Here is an 18,550-nt window from a genome sequence, read left to right as displayed (position 1 = left end):
AGCCCACTCCATGCAAGCACTGTGCTGGCTTGGAGGCCAGGATACTGAGTAGGACCCCGCCGCTGATTTAAGGAAAGGCAGTGAGAAAAATGAGCATCAAGGATGATACAGGTGTGATAGAGCTGTTTGGTGCCTCACCCAGATGATATACCAGGTCTGTTGCACTGAGTTCTACCTGCTGTGAGTACTGGCTGCTAGGATTCACGATTGCCCTTACTTCCTTCTTGAGAGAAATGCACTTGAATGCCTGGAGCCATGTACCTCCACTAGTGATAGGCCACAGCCAAATGGATACAGAGGTATGGAAGGCAGTCATCTTACCCCAGTGAGGGAGACAACATTGTGGTGTGGTTTTGCCTCAGAGCCCCATCCCTGAAGACCAGGCCAAGGCGAGGCTATCCCTGAGACCAAATCTGTGCTTGGCTCTTTTCCCTTCTTTACCCTACTTCAGTCTCTCCCTTACAAGTTTTTGCTGATGAACTCTCCCCATGTCAATCACCAGGACCCAACTCCCTGTCTCAGGCTCTGCTTCTGGAAAGTACCACCTAAGTCATCATATATAAACAGGTGCTTTGATAGGATAAGTGCATGTAGTTATAAGAGCACAGGAGAGAGTATCAAATATGGTCTAGAGATAGAGAGCCTGGGAGATCTTCATGGGACAGAGACATCCTGAGCTGAATCTTTTTGCAAGTATAAAAATATTTCAAAACTGTAGAAATGAATGAGAATAATATAATATCATAAAACACATACTCCCCACCTAGATTTAACTAACGTCAACATTTTTTCATAGATGTTTCAAAACTTACACAGAATTAAAGATTACTAGTATGGTAGAAAACTTCTTTGCAGGCTTTTTAAATTCTATATTCTTCTTTTTATCACCAGAAGCAACTTTTAGCCTGGCGATGGTGTTAGCAATTAACAATCATATCTTTGTGTTTGTACATATACTTGAACAACAAATATGATTTCATGTGTTGTAAGAAGTACGTATGTTAACACCATACATAAACTTTGCAAGTTTTTCTTTTACTCTGAATACCAAATCTTTGTGGTTTACTCATGTTATTACATGCAGATATATACCATTTCCAATGGTAGGTAGCATTCAATTACTGTGCCTTGTCTTGGCTTTTTCATGTGTTCTTTCCTGCCTTCTATTAAATTGAAAAAAAAAAGTTATCTTTATTTCCCTTTTTTAAATTGGAAGTACATTCTGTTTGGTTTAATTTAGAGATTGCTCTTCAATTTTAAACATGCACACTATATTTAATAAGGTTTAAATTAATCAACACATCTGTTTTCTCTGTGAATATTGTGAGGCACATAGGACTCTCTCACTATGAAATCATTTTCCCTATATCCCATGGAATTGGCAAGTATTTTATTTCCATCTTTTAAAAACCTTTCCGTTATGAGTACATATATATGCATACACATGTGTGTGTGTGTGTGTGTATTTGAAGTTTATATTTATTTAGTGTTGACAGTGTGCTTAATACTGCTTACTCAGCATTGTTTCCAGCATCTCACATGTATCATTTAGGTTCAGTTTCCGTTTTACATTAGTTTATCCTTCAGTAGTTCTTTCAGAGAGGCCAGTGAATAGGCAAATTACGTCAGTCTTTTTTCTTCCTGAAAATGTCTTTATCTTAATTTTATTTCCCAGTGATGGATGAAGCTGGATATAGAATGCTAGGTCAGCAGTTGTCAGCTAATAGTTATCTCTTTGTGAATAATCTCTCTTTCCTTTTTTGTGGTTTTTAACAATTTATTTTTGATATTCTATCATATTTATACAAAATATCTTGAGTATAGATTTGTTTTTATTTATTTTATCTCTAGGAATCTAAATGCTGATTTTATCTGTTTAAAAATATTTTTTAATGTTCATTTACTTATATTGAGAGAGAGAGAGAGAGACAGAGACAGAGACAGAGCACGTGTAGGGGAGGGGCAGAGAGAGAGGGAGAGAGAGAATCCCAAGTAGGCTCCCTGCTGCCAGCACAGAGCCTGACACGGGGCTTGATCTCACAAACTGTGAAACCATGACCTGAACCTAAATCAAGAGTCAGATGCTTAACTTACTGAGCCACCGAGGCGCCCCTGATCTGTTTTTAAAACTAGGAATATACTATCCGATTCCTCTTACATGAGGTGTGTAAAGTAGTCCACTTCATAGAAACAGAAAATTGAATGGTAGTTTCCAGGGGCTGGGGGTGGGGAGGGAAAAGGAGGAGTTGTTTAACGGGTATACAGTTTCAGATTTGTAAGATGGAAAAGTTCTGGAGTTCAGTTTCCCATAATGTGAATATATGTAATGCTACTGAACTGCACACTTAAAAATGGCTAAGAGAGTAAATTCCATATTATGCGTTTTTTTACGACAGTTTCAAAAAACAGAAAAAAAAATAGCCTATTTTTCTGTGACCATCACTTGTCCTCTGGATTTACATGCTCTGTTAGATATGTACTGGATATTCTTAGTCTATCTTACAGGTCTAATTTTATCCTTCTTCTCCCTATATCTGTGAGCTGCATTTTGGGTAATTTCCTCAAAGCTATATTCCAGCGCACGAATTCTCTTCTGTTCTAGTCTACTGACTGTACAGTCCATCCATTGGGTTTTTAAGGTCTATAAATACATTAATTTCTATTTAATTGTTTTTTAAAAGCCCACCTATTAATTTTCCATGTTCTATTGTTCTTGCCTTATGTTCACTACCTTCATTTATTTTTTACCACTTAAATATGCTTACCCTGTAAACCCCCTCAGAGAATCCAGTTATCCAGCTCTTCAGTGTGAATTTTTCCATGTTTCATGTGTGGACTCCCCTTCTTTGTGGCTGTTTCCTTGTGAGGTACATAATTTTTTACTAGGATGTCATCTCTGTCGGGGTGTATATTGTGGAGGTCACCTGTGTTTTGTCTTATGGAAGCATCCCTATGGGTTAGTTTGAGATTGTTTATTATATATTAATTTTTTATCTTGGATTCTTAACGCAAAGATGACGTGAGTAAGTATATTTGGTTTTGACCAAGGATTCTGACCTCTCACAGGATTCTGATTTCCACGTATAGTCCTGGAGAGTGGAGGACTCGTGGTAAAATCTCTATTTCACAGATAGGGCATTCTTTAACATCCCTGTCTTTGTTCAGGGTTTCAGTTCACACTGGTGAGCAAAGCCCATATTCATTTACATAACCTTTCCCACCCCTGTGAGTTAGAAATCAGCCTACATTCACAGCTCCAATGCCAGGTCCTTCTTCCATGCTGGCGTTGTGGATTTCCCTCTCTATGTGTTAAGATTGGCTGTGTATTATTTACTTTTATTATATTTTCTCTAACTTTTTTTTTATGTATGTAGAGTGGGAGGTGAGATGAATCTTTCCATATATGCCCAAGCATCCATTTACTGGATCTGAGCTAAGTCTTGAAACATGAGTGAGTTAGGCAAAAAGAGGAGGGAGAAAATGTCAAGCAGAAAAAAATAGCAGAAGGAAAGATGTGGGAAACAGCACTGTGGGCTCCTTCTTGGGGACTCAGTGTAGGTGGAGCCTGGGGTTCCAGGCTGCTGCTATCCAGGCTGCTCCCTGGAGACAACAGAGTCAGTTACTAGAAGGAAAGCCTACACAAATGGCAGACATGAGTTGGTAACAGATGAAACTGGGGTCAGACATGGTGACACTGTGTCAGCCATGAAACCAGGGATATGGGGAGGGGGCAAGTACATTACTGTGACCAAAAGCCATATCAGAACATGCAATAAAGATGTGGATCTGCCGTGATCAGCTCTCACCCCATGCCGAGACTGGGGCAGGCTCAACCGGACATTTCTGACCCGGGCAGCACCCGGGGCCGAACAAACCACATGCCTTACATGTGAGTGTGAAAGGTGTACCCACGCGTGCCTTGCTCCAGAGGGGATTTAAGGTTGGGAAGAAACTTTCCAGCAGAACATGCTGCTTCTCCAAAGTCCTCGTGGCTGGCCTTTCATGGTGGATGTGGGTGGTATAAAAACTTGGCTCCCGAATGTGTGAGGAACTTGGTGCCAGGGAGGGAGCAGTCTGCATCTGGAGTACCTGGTAGAGCTGGAGAGGGAAGGCATGTGGTGAAGTGTCGCACTATCTTCTCTCCTCGGGGAATCTGCTCCCGGGAGAAGGTGGCTCGTGCCTTGCAATGCACCATGAAAGAGGGGGCCATTGTGTGAGGCGAGTTTCAGGCAGTGGGTTTCACACTGGCTCCTCAGACCCCCCGTGTTGTTCTGGAGGAGGACCGCAGGGGTCATTCCTGGGAGCAAGAGCAAGGCTTAGCTAAGACCTCCTCCTAACCCTATTTCCAACAGCGTTGCTTCTACTGTTAGCTGGGAGATGAGGGGTAGGAAACAAAATTTTCTAGGCACTTTTACCCATTTTACTGAGATAAAATTCACGTAATATACAATTGAACATTGTAACCATTTTGAAGTGTTCAACTCAGTATCTTTTAGCATATTCACGATGTGGTACAACTATCATCACTATCTAATTCCAGAACGTTCTCATCACCCCCAAAACAAACCCCGTCTTCATTAAAGTCACTCTCTAGTCCATCCTTTTTCCCAGCTCCTTGGCAACTTCTAATCTATCTACTATGTGGATTTACCTATTCTGACATTTCATACACATGGACTTATATAATGTGTGGCTATTGTGGCTGGCTTCTTTCACTAAGCATCATGTTTCAAGGTTCATCCATGTTGTAACCTATATGGATGGGAACTTCATTCCTTTCCGTGACAGAAAAATGTTCTATGAGTACACCACATTTTGTTTATCCATTCATCAGTTGATGGACATTTGGTTTGTTTCCACCTTTTGGGTGTTATGAATAATGCTGCCATAAACACTCATGTGCAAGTTTTTGTTTGAACATATGTTTTTAATTTTCTTGAGTTTCTAGGGTTTTAAATGAAAAACGTTCCACAGCATCTCTCTTTCCCACCACCCTTGAAAGATGCCCATATCACTGAAATGGTGCAATTAATGTTTCTTAAATGGGAATATGAATACTCCTGGGTGTTTGCAGCTCTATACCAGTGGGTACACAAAGCCAAAGTAGAAACAGGGTGCATCTTTTTGAAATAAGCTTACTTAAAGATTGAAGGGGGGGAGGGATTATATTTTTATATTAAAAACCAGATAAATATCCACTAGTTCATCGATCCTCAGCCATTCATGTATTAACACCTTTGAAATGAGAGTGAATTTTACAATCGATTCTGTGTCACAATTTAATTTGCAGTATTTGGGTTTGTTTGTTTTTTTCATTCTTAGGGATAAAACCATGATGTGTCTTACAATAAATGCACCTTAGCTTTTATGGATTATAGTGTTATGGAGTACAATCTACATTCACATAATATTTTTAAGAGAGAAATGGAAGACTTTAGAGCTGTTTGCAGCTGCAGGGTTCCCTGACTAGTCTTCATCCCCTGGGGCTGGAGAAATATAGTGGTAGAGGCTGTGCCCAGCACACCAGGGTGCCCCAAAGCCCCACGTAGATGGCTTTGCATGGCGCACTCTAGGGGACTTATTCTACTCTCTGTCTGAATTTGCTTTGTGTTGCCACCCTCATCACAGGCTACTAACATACACATCTCTGGGGTGTCTGGGTGGCTCAGTCAGTTAAGTATCTGACTTCAGCTCAGGTTATAATCTCACAGTTGGTGAGTTTGAGCCTCGCATCCAGCTCTGAGCCTGGAGCCTGCTTCAGATTCTGTGTCTCCCTCTTTCTCCTCCCCTCCCTTGCTCACTCTCTCTCTCTCTCAAAAATAAATAAACATTAAAAAAAATTAAGATACACAACCTCCCTCTAACACTTTACTTCAGTGGTGGATGATCCCCTCTTTCTTATCTCCCCTCAATGTAGCCGAGGCAGACTGACATTTTCAAGAAGAATTTTACATAAAGGCTAAGGGAATAGGGAAAAGAAAAAAAAGAGAAAGAAAGAAAAACAGTAGTGAAATTGTCATATTTCCATGATTACCTTTCTGATGTTGCCATTCCATAAGAGAAAGAATTTCAGTGAGACCCCTCAATTTTGGCAGAAATCAGTGGCTAAGAGAAAACCTTGTTCATGTTCTGACTCAATCCAGAATCAGCTGTAGCCACCATTCACCTCCTTACCTATACAGTGAGGATCTGGACTGCACAATTTCTTGGATTCCTCCACTTGCTGACATCTTATAGCTTGGTTTTTTCCAAAAAGTTCTGGCCCGAGGAAAATGCCACATTCTTGTCCATGAAATGGCTTGGGGATCACTTGAGTGGCGACGAAAGTGAAACCTCTTGCCAAAATCATAAAGAGAAAAAGAAAATACAAGCTCGCTGGTTTAACTCATGAAAATTAGCTCTGCATTTTCTGAGTTCTTTGGTCATCAGGAAGGAGTTGTTAGTTCAGAGGTGAGCGGTGTTAAGTTAGCAAACCTTTGCTAATAACCATTCAGGTTACTTTTACTTTATTCCGTAGCAGTCTCTTAGAAAAAAAATTGAAAATCAATGAACAGATTTTTCTAAATTTAAGAAAAATAACAACAAATACTTAACTTTGAAACTAAACAGGAACGCCCAATGTTCCAGTGACTGGGTGAGTGCTTCTGAATGAAATTGGGTCAGGGAGGGGTCCACACTGCCTAACCACCCCCCCCCCCATTAAATGCTTCCTTGTCTTTGTATGTATGTAACTTTATAAGGGTATGAGGGCTTCCCTGTAGGAGCTGATTATTTTTGTCACCTGAGAGTCCTTTCTCAGTACAATCTGCCTTGTGAGAGGAGCACATTTAGCAGGGGGAATGCATCACTACATTTGTTCTGAATAGCAAAGTAAAGAAGACTAAAGACAGGTTGAGGCATGCCACAAAAAAAAAATCTATCAAAGTTGTGAGTGCAATCAAAACTATGCCTATGGGAGAAGCAGAAAGAAATGAGATAATATAGCCTAGAAAAGAGGATACTCGTGATCTGGGTGGTAGGGGTCAAAAGGCAACTATCTGCAGATCCATGAAGATACATTACGTGAAAGCAAGAGTGGGTTCATTCTAAAACATCTGGAAGATAGCTAGTGGCACAATCTGAAGTGGACTGTACAACTTGCTAATAGTTAAGCTGGCCCAAGATATGATGGCATGCTTTCAAATCTCAGTTCTTCAAAAAGGAGCAAGCCCGCTCATCATCAGTTGTAAGAGCTCTCTAATTGAATTTTAATAGTTAAGTGGTGGAACTTCATTTTCAACATCGATTTAAACCTGAAATTCTAATGGCTCCTGGTCTACGATAAGGGAACCGAGAGTCTCTGCTGTCCCGCAAAGAAGGAAGAAAATAGGCACTGACCACCTTCAGGGCCTTTTGATTCAAGTTCAAATGCAGCCCGACACAGCAAGATTTTCAAGAACAACAGCATAAAAAGCTCAGCCTGCCTCACTCCTGCAATGTCTTGGTCATATAAATTAGAGATCATGGGTCACCCCTTTCCGTCAGGTCTACGTCTCCCTCCTGACTCTCAGGCCTCTCTGCAGCTTGCAGCCAGCCCTCTGAAAACTACGCTGTTCCCCACATACCACTTGGGGGCAAACCGCGGGCCAAGGCACCATCCGTGTTCAAACCAGCTGAGCCCTTTCATGGCGTGCTGCAATTCAGGCAAAAATGTTCTCTTTCAAGACGGATGACCCTCTTGCCAGCAATTGCTTGGATAGAGTGTTCATTCGAACATGCTGGGCTTGTTACCAGCTCAGAGCACAGAAATTGTGCAGGTAATTTCTACTCGCCGTCCAATCTGTTGCTTGCCCACCCTCGTGCCAGTCCTTCCCAAGATAGATGTGACATTACACACGCCACTTTACGATTCCTAACGCGGCAGGTGCACTTAGATACATCCAACACCATATTAATAAGAGTCCTAATGAAGACCCAAAATAACCTACCTGTCACAGAAGCTCTGTCACCCCCTAGGAAAATTAAAGTGGCAAGTCATCCCACGCATGGTCTATTTTTCCTTTGTCTCCACTTTATCCCTTCTGCCTGCCCCCAAGCCTCTGTCTTCCTATGCGTTAGTTGTTGCAGAGCCGTTTCAGCAGACCCCGTTTGGTTGCTAACTCCCCATTTGCCGTGCCATTGCCGTGGGATGTGCATTGAGCCGGGAAACAGAAGAGCTGGGTAGGAGTTCAGTATCCCCTCTACTTCTCTCTCCGGCAGAAACTTGAATTCTAAGAGTCTACCTCAGGCCGAGCTGAAACGACACCGCTGCAGGGTTTGCAGAGCCAGGGCGATCCTCCTCCTGTGCCCTGGCTGCTGCAGATTCAGAAATGCCCCCCAAAATGGTCGTGGTGTGGAAGAGGGGTCAGAAGACTTGGTCTGAAAAGGGCCAGGTAGTGAAGAGTTTAGGCTGTACAAGCCAGGTGATATCTGATGTGACTGTTCGCCTCTGCTGCCGTAGCTCTAGAGCAGTCATAGACAATACGCAAACAAATGCCAGTGGTTGTGTTTCCATAAAACTTTCTTTCTAAAAAGTAGACAGTGAGCCAGTTCTCTCAAGACGTGGCTTGCAGGCCCCTGATCTAGTGGGGGAGACAAACAAGTGATCCTACTGTTGTAGTATTCAACAGCGAGTGACAAGACAAGAGGGAAGCAGCCAGAGGTGGTTGGGGAAGGCTTTCTGGAGGAGGTGAGGTTTGAGTCATACATAACGTGAATCACTTACCTGCCTTTCTCCCTCTTTCACTCCCATCTTCCCCAGTGGACTGCCTACCTGTGGTTAGACTCCATAAGATTTTGAGGTTTCTGAGAGCTGTGACTGCATCTTTACCCCGTCTGTATCTCCAAGGTCAAACCCGGTGCCTATACGTCATCGGGGATTCACGCATGCTTCTTGAATTAAAAGGTGTTGAACTTTTACCCATTTTGGCCACTCTTGCCTTTGTTTCTTGGAAGATGGCACTTCTGTGTCATTCTGCTGCAGCCTGGTGGAGACTTAGTCACAGGGCAAGGGAGTCCTTATAACTTGCTGCCTACTAGTTCATCTTCCCAGAGCCAGACTGCCTTCAATTTCGTGCTCTGTGCCTTTCATGCTCTCCTGGCTGTTCTGTGCCTCAGTTTCCTCTTCTGTTCAAAGAGAATCATGACAGTATTTGCCACCTGACCTGTGCCAGGATTAAATGAGGTAAGAGGAATACAGTATTTAGAAGGGTTCCTGGCAGCAAGCAGCCATTCATTAAATGCTGGCTATTATTAACATTACAAAGCTGGGCCTAGTCTCTTCATAACACTCTGCACCTCTTCGGTGGGAGGGGGAAAGAGTTGTTACTGGGAGCTACTGATATTCATTTGGAAATTCTAACCAACTTCCTAGCACCAGCCTTATTTGTTTGTTGTTTTAATCTCTCTGCCCTCAACGGCTGCACAAGGAGAAGAGTTGATTGGCAGCTTAACTGTTTAAAATCAATATAAGAAGCACTTGGAGATTAAAGCAATTTAAGCAAGGTACTGGCTGGCGTTGGGAGCTAAAACTGCTCTTGAAGGAAACAAGCGAAGGAGATGAAGAAAGTAGGTCAGAAATGAAACCGCGTGGAACTGTGAGTGGAGGTGAGATTACAACAATAGAGCAGCACGACTTTTTCATCAGAGAGAGATCATTTCCTTTTATAAAAAATAAAATAAAATAGGACCCGAAGCCCTAATCTCAAAATTGCTCCTGCCTGGGACTGATTGTTGTGCTGATTTAAACACACTTGTCTCTACCCTCTGCTCCCTGCCGCAAAGCTGCCCACCCACTCGCACACACTTGCCTTCCCCTTCTCTGATTTTGGCAGGAACTTCCTTGCCATGTAGGGATGGAGAGAGAACATGGCAGCCTCCTTGCTGACACCGCATAAAACCACTACCACTGAACTGAGCCAGAGAGAGGAGGTGAGCATGTGCCAGGGTGTCATGGTGGACACCTCCTACCATGGAGGCCCCAACCAGACGTTTGATTCCCTTAACCCAGTCTGGTCTCATCTAGCAGCGGGATCCACTTCAGGGAGCCGAATCTGTGTTAAATTCACAATAAGCTCAAAGGGTTCCGAAGTAGACAAGAGAGCCCCAGTGTTTCCCTTTCTTACCTGTCTCTGAACTTCCATCTCTTGCTCATTCCCCTTCACTCCTCCTGTCCTACTCAGTCTGTACACTAGGACTTGAACTTTTATGGGCTGAACAGTGCTTAATGCATGTCCCTTACTACAGCTGCTCCAACTGGACCCTAATATCTCCCACCCTATTTGCACCACAAACTGGTCCCCTACTGGGTTAACCTCATCCCTAATGAGGAATCACTTGTGTGTAGTTTACAAGAGTGATTCCATACTTTTTATTCTGGGTGGATGATCTAAATTCCTCATACAGTGTGGGTGGTTTTACATGCTGGGAAGAAACAGGCCCCTGTGGTGCTGGGACATCCAAAGATTTGGAGGATTTGGGATCCACATCAAAGAAGACCAAAGCCATGGAGGAAATCATCTAATCACATGTAGAACATTTTAAGCAGGATGTGGTCAGTACTATGGGCTTTATTTCTATGCACTTTTGGGTCTTATCTTCAAGATATAATCTACATCTCCCCCTTTGAAAGAGAAAGGGAGAGTTCTTTACAGAAGAATACTAACTGAGGGGCACCTGGGTGGCTCAGTTGGTTAAGCATCTGACTTTGCCTCAGGTCATGATCTCAGGGTTCACAAGTTCCAACCCCCGCATCAGCCTTTGTGCTGACAGCTCGAAGCCTGGAACTTACTTCAGATTCTGTGTCTCCCTCCCTCTCTGCCCTTCCCCTGCTCATGCTGTGTGTGTCTCTCTCTCTCAAAAATAAAAACATTAAAAATTTTAAAAAAACAATACTATTATATGTCATTGGAATAATAGAATAGAAAGTCACCATTTGGTAACCATCAGGAAATAATGGATCAACAAGAGAAGTTTAAGCCATTGGGTAAAAGGTTCTTACGGGGCGCCTGGGTGGCTCAGTCGGTTAAGCGTCCGACTTCAGCTCAGGTCATGATCTCGCGGTCTGTGAGTTCAAGCCCCGCATCGGGCTCGGTGCTGACAGCTCAGAGCCTGGAGCCTGCTTCAGATTCTGTGTCTCCCTCTCTCTCTGACCCTCCCCTGTTCATGCTCTCTCTCTGTCTCAAAAATAAATAAATGTTAAAAAAAAAATTAAAAAAAAAAAGGTTCTTAGAAAACAGGATATTCATGGGATTTCAAACCATGGTCCCACAGGTAACTTCTTAATTAAGGAAAGAGATTATTTATAATGGGGACACCTAATGGCTACCACCTTAATCAAGTGATCAAATTTAGTAACACCAATAATGAGATAAACTGGCACTATGTGCCTCCTGATGGAATTCAAAGTCAATTGCACAATATCTTGCCCAAAATATTTTTACTTGAATCTATTCATGATGAAAAAGGAAAATCCAAAGTTTGGGGTTATTCTGCAAGACTACTAGCCTGGACTCTCAAAAAAATTGTTCATGAATAATATTAAATAAATAAGCATCCATATGTACATGATTAAAGGGGGTTGTATATCAAAGGATAATAAAGAAACATAAAAACCAAATGCAATGGGAGAACTTTAATTCGATCTTGGATTTTTTTTTAAAGATCTATAAAGTATATCTGGGGAGCACTTAGGGTAATTTTAGTATAGACCACTTGTTAGGGGTGCCTGGGTGGCTCAGTTGGTTAAGCATCTGACTCTTGGTTTTGGCTCAGGTCATGATCTCATGGTTCATGAGTTCGTGCTCCATGTTAGGCTCTGCACTTATGGTGTGGATCCTGCTTGGAATTTCTCTCGCTCTCTCTCGCTCTCTCTCTCCCTCCCTCCCTCCCTCCTTCCCTCTCTTTCTCTCTCTCTCTCTCCCTCCCTCCCTCCCTCCCTCTCTCTCTCTCCCTCCCTCCCTCTCTCTCTCTCTCTCTGCTCCTCCCCTACTCACACACACTCTCTCTCTCAAACTAAATAAACAAAACAAATTTTTTAATTAATACAGACCACATGTTAGGCATTACCACATCAGTATTAAATTTCTTATGTATGACAAGGTCCTTGTGCTTTATACATAGATATAGTGTAAGGTATCTGGGGTTGGAATATTATGATGACTGCAAAGTACTTTCAAAAACTTCTGGGGAAAAAAAGCCTGTGTGTGTGTGTGTGTGTGTGTGTGTGTGTGTGTGTGTGTGTGCATGCGCCCATGCACATATATGTGCAGATAAAGCAAGTGTGACAAAATGCTAGCAATTGTGAATCTAAATGGAGGATATATTTATATTCACTATAGTATTCTTTCAGAGGGTTTTCTCTGAGGGTTTGAAATTTTTTCAAATAAAAATTCAGGGATGTGGAAGAACCCCCCACTTTTTTGAAAATGTAACTTTCTTAGATGGTACCCTGAGTGATGGGACAAAGTCCCTGCAATGCCCCATCCTTTCCTCTCCCCTAGCCATTACAAAAGGTTTGGACTTTGTCACTCAGTTTTTCACCCCACTCCACACATGTTTTCTCTTGTAATAAGGAAGATTTATCTGCGATGTTATGGTTCTGAATCAGGATAAGAAGGGTTGTGGGCTAAAATTGAAGAAGAGTTTGCTGAGGAGTGGCAAAAGAGGAAGAGGTGGCTGGTGGCAGTAAGGGGGTGCTGATAGAAGTCATGAGGGAGACTAAATGTCTGCTCCAGGGTAGCCCTTTAGCATGACCATCACCACCTTCTTCTTACTCTTTCCCCATCCTCTAATGGTCTTAGAGCCCACCCTCAGTTGCAACAGCTTATAATGGATCACGTCCACCCAGTGTAAGGACCTGAGCTGGGACTACGGGTGCAACCACATCTGATTGAACATCTCCAGCTGCCGTCATGGAACAGGAACAGGTCAGACCGTTTTGGAGCCTTCTTTCCGATTCTGTCTTCCAGAAACTCTGGCTCATACCCTCTCCCCACACTCAGTAGACAGAGCTGTTCTCCCCACCACATTTCCTGCCTACAAGACAGGAGACCCAGAGAGAGACCTGTGTGGCTGCTTTCTTCACAGCTGCCAGGCAGTGTGATGCTCTGGTGATCTTTGCTCATTCGCCTTCTGAAAATCCACTCTAAATATTCTGTTTCACAAAACAAGCAAGGTCTCTCAACTCTCCTGCTTCTGTTGTTGTTGCTATTGTCTTACCCTTTAATTAAATCCGACAGCCAAGCAGGCATGTTTGAGCTGGAGGTAAACCAAGGCCAAGCAGAACCGGAGCAGGGCATTCTTCCTCTTGAGAGCTGGAGTCTCAGTACAAAGCCTGGAGTAAAGCAAAGGGAAAATCAATAGTCCTCAGCCAAATTCATTTTCATATGTGGATGGTGTTTGTCATTACCAAGGGAGGTACATGGCGAAAACTTGTGCTCTTGAGTCATTTTTGTCATTGTGTTCATGGTCATTATCTTCTGGTCTCTACCAACTAGTCCAGCTCACTATTTTAATGTCAGCTTTAGATCTAGATAATGATTCATTCAGAAAAATGACAGTTACCACATTTGAGGTGTCTCCTATTGGCTTGTTCGATGGACAATTTTTGAGGTCCTACCAAGTACACAGCAGTGTAGTAGGCTTATACCAGTCGGGGAGAGGAACGTTTATCAAATCACATCACAAATACGTAGTTGTGTACTTTGATATGTGTAGAGTGGTAAACGTGGTCTACCTGTAAGACTGACCTAGTCAGGAAAGGGCAGAGAAGGTGTTGGTGAGCAAGTGATACTGAGCTGAGATCTTCAAAATGACAAGGGTTAGCTAGGCAAAGTGTGCATGTCTACGTTAATATTCACTGTAGCATTATTCACAATAACCAAAAGGTAAGAGCAGCTCCAGCACCCATCAACAGATTAGCGGATAAACAGAACGTGACACACACACACACGAATATTATTCAATATAAAAAAATAATGAAACTTTGATATATGCTAAAACATGGATGGAGATTCAAAAGAGCATGTTTAGTGAAATAAACCAGATATAGATAGACAAATATTGTGTGATTCCACTTACATGAGGTACCTAAAATAAGCAAATTCAGAGGCAGAAAGTAGAATAGTGTTCATCAGGGGCCAAGAGAGCAGTGGAAGGAGGAGTTACCATTTAATGAATACAGAGTATTTGTTGAGGTTGACAAAAATGTTTTGGGTAGAAATAGCAGTGATGGTTAGCCAACATTATTATTGTGTTTAATGCCACTGACCTGTGCACTTATGGATAGTTAAAGTGACAAATATTTTATGTATATTCTACTACAATAAAAAATTGAAAAAAAAATGGAAGGGATTTTTAGTTTCCTGGGTAAACCCAAGAAAAGAGATGAAGAGAACTAGTTATCAGATGAGGAGAAAGGAGATTGGTGCCTTGCTGGAGATGGGGCAGATCTCCAAGGGTGCTTAGTCTGAGGAGGAGGTAACCAGTGAGAAAATGCAGGTTGTGTAATGGCCAAGGAGGGGCTTTGATGAACTGGAAGGTTTAAATTTGCATAGCATTTATATTTTGGGTGGAAGATGGATAGATAACACCTCTCTCTTCCCCACTGGGAAGAAAACATGAGACAGGGAAAAATGAAAGTGAAGAAGGCTATGAACCACCCCCCAAATTAAAACATTTTTTTTCTGTCACTTTCAATTGTAGGTTTCACAGCAATGCTGGTATCTACGTCCCATCAGGACCTCAAATCTCCTTGTGAGCAGTGTGTTGCGAACTTCAAGGAAAGCTGTCTAAAACTTCATGATTTAATGACATAGAGGAAGGAAAATCTTTAGGAGGTAAGACGGGAATGCGATAAATAATTGAAATATGGAGAATAAGAGAAAGGTGTGATGGGATAAAATGGAAGAATTCCATGATTATTAGAGGAAGGCTGGGATTGTAGGGATCAAGAAAGATGCACTCAATTCTTTTTTGTAAGGCAGTGCGTGGATGTGTTAAGAGACATAAGGAAAAAGTTTCTTTAGTAAAACATTTGTATTTTCTACTTAAGAAAACATAGGGCAAAATGAAAACAACAACAACAACAACAAAGAACTGAGAACTAGAACAAAGAACAAAGAACTATTCCTGGGGTCGGTTCATTCTTTCATTCGTTCTTTCTTTCTTTCTCTTTCTTTTATTATTTTTTTTTTTCATTTCTGGAAGTAATGAAGATAGTACCTTCTTTTTCCACCTTACAAGAGGCAAGCAGACAGTTGATCACTCTTGCCAGCCTTAGCAGACCAAACTTTCAAGTTTCTTCTCCTGGGGGTGAGGAACCTGCCTCTCTCACTGACTCAACATTCCTGAAAAGTAGTAACATCTGCCCACTGTAGGTGGGGCCTCCTCTCTTCTCTAGCAAAAATATTGCAAAGTAGGTCAAGGCTCTCTTATTTATTAGTAGGAAGATGACAAACTAGTAAGCATGAAACTTACCATGCCATTTTGTGAGACAAAAGATTATAGACTATCTCAGGCACCTGGGTGGCTCAGTTGGTTAAGTGTCTGACTTCAGCTCAGGTCGTGATCTCACAGTTCATGAGTTTGAACCCCACATCGGGCTCCGTGCTGACAGCTCAGAGTCTGGAGCCTGTTTCCGATTCTATGTCTGCCTCTCTCTCTGCCTTTCCCCCACTTGCACTCTGTCTCTCAAAATAAATAAATAAACATTTAAAAAAAAAGCTTATAGAATATCTCAATATTTATTCTTTACTTTTATGGTAATTTACATGCAAACTCTCCCTTCAGACTTGAAGAGCTCACACCTTGTGTTCAGTGTCTCTATGTAACAATGTATTGAGTCCGTTCTTGAATGATTATAATCATGACAATGGCCAAAATGACTAGGCTTTAAAGGAAAGATTTTCTAAGAGTCTATGATACCTTTTATCATTTAATGTTCCTTCTTAATTGAAAGAAGCTTAATGATATACTCTTCAAGGTGTAGAAATCCTTGTACTTGCCCAGAATCTATGGTAAATTAAAGAAGCTCCTGTTTTCTGGAACCAGAGGGTCACTAAAACAACCCGTGTTTGTGCGTGCATGTGTGTGTGTGTGTGTGTGTGTGTGTGTGTGTGTGAGTATATGTGTAGTGTAGTGTGTAAGGTTGGGTTCCTACATTTTCAACTTTATGCTACAAATGAAGTAAGTTCTAATTCATTTCAAAATGTTGTCTTCGAGAATGATAGCCATGCACCTTAAAACATTTGAGCCAGACATTGTAGACTCCTTCTGAGGTACATCATTTGCCCTCAGCCAAGAAAGAAAGGCTAACAGTTAGGTATCCCATAACCTTAAAGGCAGGGCCCTCCCAAGAGCATTTTCAGAAGTATGCATCACATTATTTACATGGAAACACACAGTTTCCCCATCCATTATTAGAATCACCTCATATTTTCTCACCATTTCAGGAATAGTCATCTACGGTGTCTACTGTTCCTTAGAGCAAAACCAGCTAGTATTACAGAAGCTGCAATGAACAGAGGTCCCTAGAACCCTGATCTGAGCTGGAAAAATGGCACCTTGTGACCCGGCAGCATACACTCAGGAAGTGTGGATGCGTGGGTAGTTACAAATTTAACACAATTGCTTGGAAGAACAAAAGTAAAATGATACTTCTGGGAGTCGTGTCTAGACAACATTGCTTCCCAGGCAGATCTTACTTCTTATACCCAACAGAGATCTTATAAATAAAAGCCTACCCAAGACATGAAGGCATGGTTTTCATCTAGTTCTCTCTTATTAACTCCGTAACTATTGCCAATTTTTCTTCCTGTGTGGACCTACAAATTGTGTAGCATGACTCATTTTGAAACACTACTTTCTATTTTTCTAAGCCTATAAAGTAGTTTTATTATCCCTGTGGTTATTTTGTCCAATTCACAATTTCAGTACTTTGGGCACTGATGTCTTATTGGAGAGTCTAGATCATTATATGGTAGGTGAACATTGCGTGGATCATGCATTGTGAGCCATGGCTACAAATTCCCATGATCAACCAACCCCCCCTCCTGCCAACCGTGACCTCTCAAGCTGAGTTGGTTGCTTCCCCCAGGAATCCTGCATGTCTACATGGTGTCTTATTTTAGTTCAACACTGCTCTCTCTTGCATGGAATTTTTAATGCTTGGATAGCTTCAGAGCAATTTGGGGATGTTTTATCTACCCCAGAGCAATGTAGGTCCACAGGGAGACTTAAAATGCTCCTTCCTTCTACCTCATATCCTTTACAGTTCTACTCCCAAAAGGACTCAAAAGGTTGTGCCCTCCTCTGTGAGGGATTCCAATTATATCAGACAGGTTCATTACCCCAGACTGAGGTATAGACAGTAATTTCTTGGAGGCTTCCACCACTTAGAGTACCAGTGAACTCTTAGTGAATATTCTTTCATGTGAATACAGGTCTCAGTTTAAATATGTAGTCACTACTTATATTCCAGGGTACTTTTTAAAAATCTGTTCGCATATCAATCAGCTAAAGTTTGTCATGTGTTGTATTTGACATAGTAATTATTATTAGCATACCGACAACCCACTGAATACCTTTTCCACTTAATCAAATAGAACAATATGATTTTGTGGTCGACAGTTCCAGTGTTTATACATATCTGGTTCCTTTCTCCTTCCAGGCACAGAATAATGTTACATTTCCTTACTGCCTTGTAGTTATTTGGCTAGGACCATGTGTCTAGTTTTGGCCAATGGGTTGTGAGTGGAAGTGCTATGCATTATGTCTGAGATGAAATATTTATTTATTTATTTATTTATTTATTTATTTATGTATAAATGTTTATTTTTGAGAGAAAGAGAGAGTGCTAGCAGGGGAGGGACAGGTGGGCTTTCTGCTCACAGCAGGGAGCCCAATGTGGGGCACAAACTTACGAACTGTGAGATCATGACCTGAGCTGAAATCTAATGCTTAATTGACTAAGCCACCCAGACACCCCTGAGATGAAATGTTTAATGGCCACAGCCCATTTTGCATTCCTTTACCTGCCTCATTGTCCATGAAGGCCATGAGTTCCAGATGACCAGATGTAGTATGGTGGAGCCTCCACCAGCCTGTATCACTGAGTCACTATTTGTGGAATATTTGGTCTGGAGAGTCAGCTGGAGTTTACATGAGTGAGAAATACACCTGGGTTTTTGCTAAACCACTGAGATTTTGGATTTATCACTATGGTATAATCTACCTTTTCTTACCAATAAAGGTTTCTTCCATAATTGAGCATAATGCCACATGGTCCTACTTCCATTTACAGTTAGTGTTTAAGGTAAAAACGGGTGTCATTAAGGTTTAGAGTTCATGGCTGGTCTCTGTATCTGTGCCACCCAGTCTGTCACAAGCAACTACATGAGGTTCTACCACTGATACTGTAACTCACTTCTCTTCCTATAGTCCAAGTTCTGTGCATGCAACAGGCTAGAGCACTTCATGTGAAGTGAACATCACCTTGAACAATATGTAGTTCTCATCAGGAATAACAGGTGTT

The sequence above is a fragment of the Lynx rufus genome, unplaced genomic scaffold (assembly GCF_022079265.1).
Source record: "Lynx rufus isolate CCGP_SWC_20201006 ecotype Redwood Valley unplaced genomic scaffold, mLynRuf1.p SCAF_10, whole genome shotgun sequence".
Classification (NCBI taxonomy): Eukaryota; Metazoa; Chordata; class Mammalia; order Carnivora; family Felidae; genus Lynx; species Lynx rufus.
Note: the sequence above shows the minus strand (reverse complement) of the source record.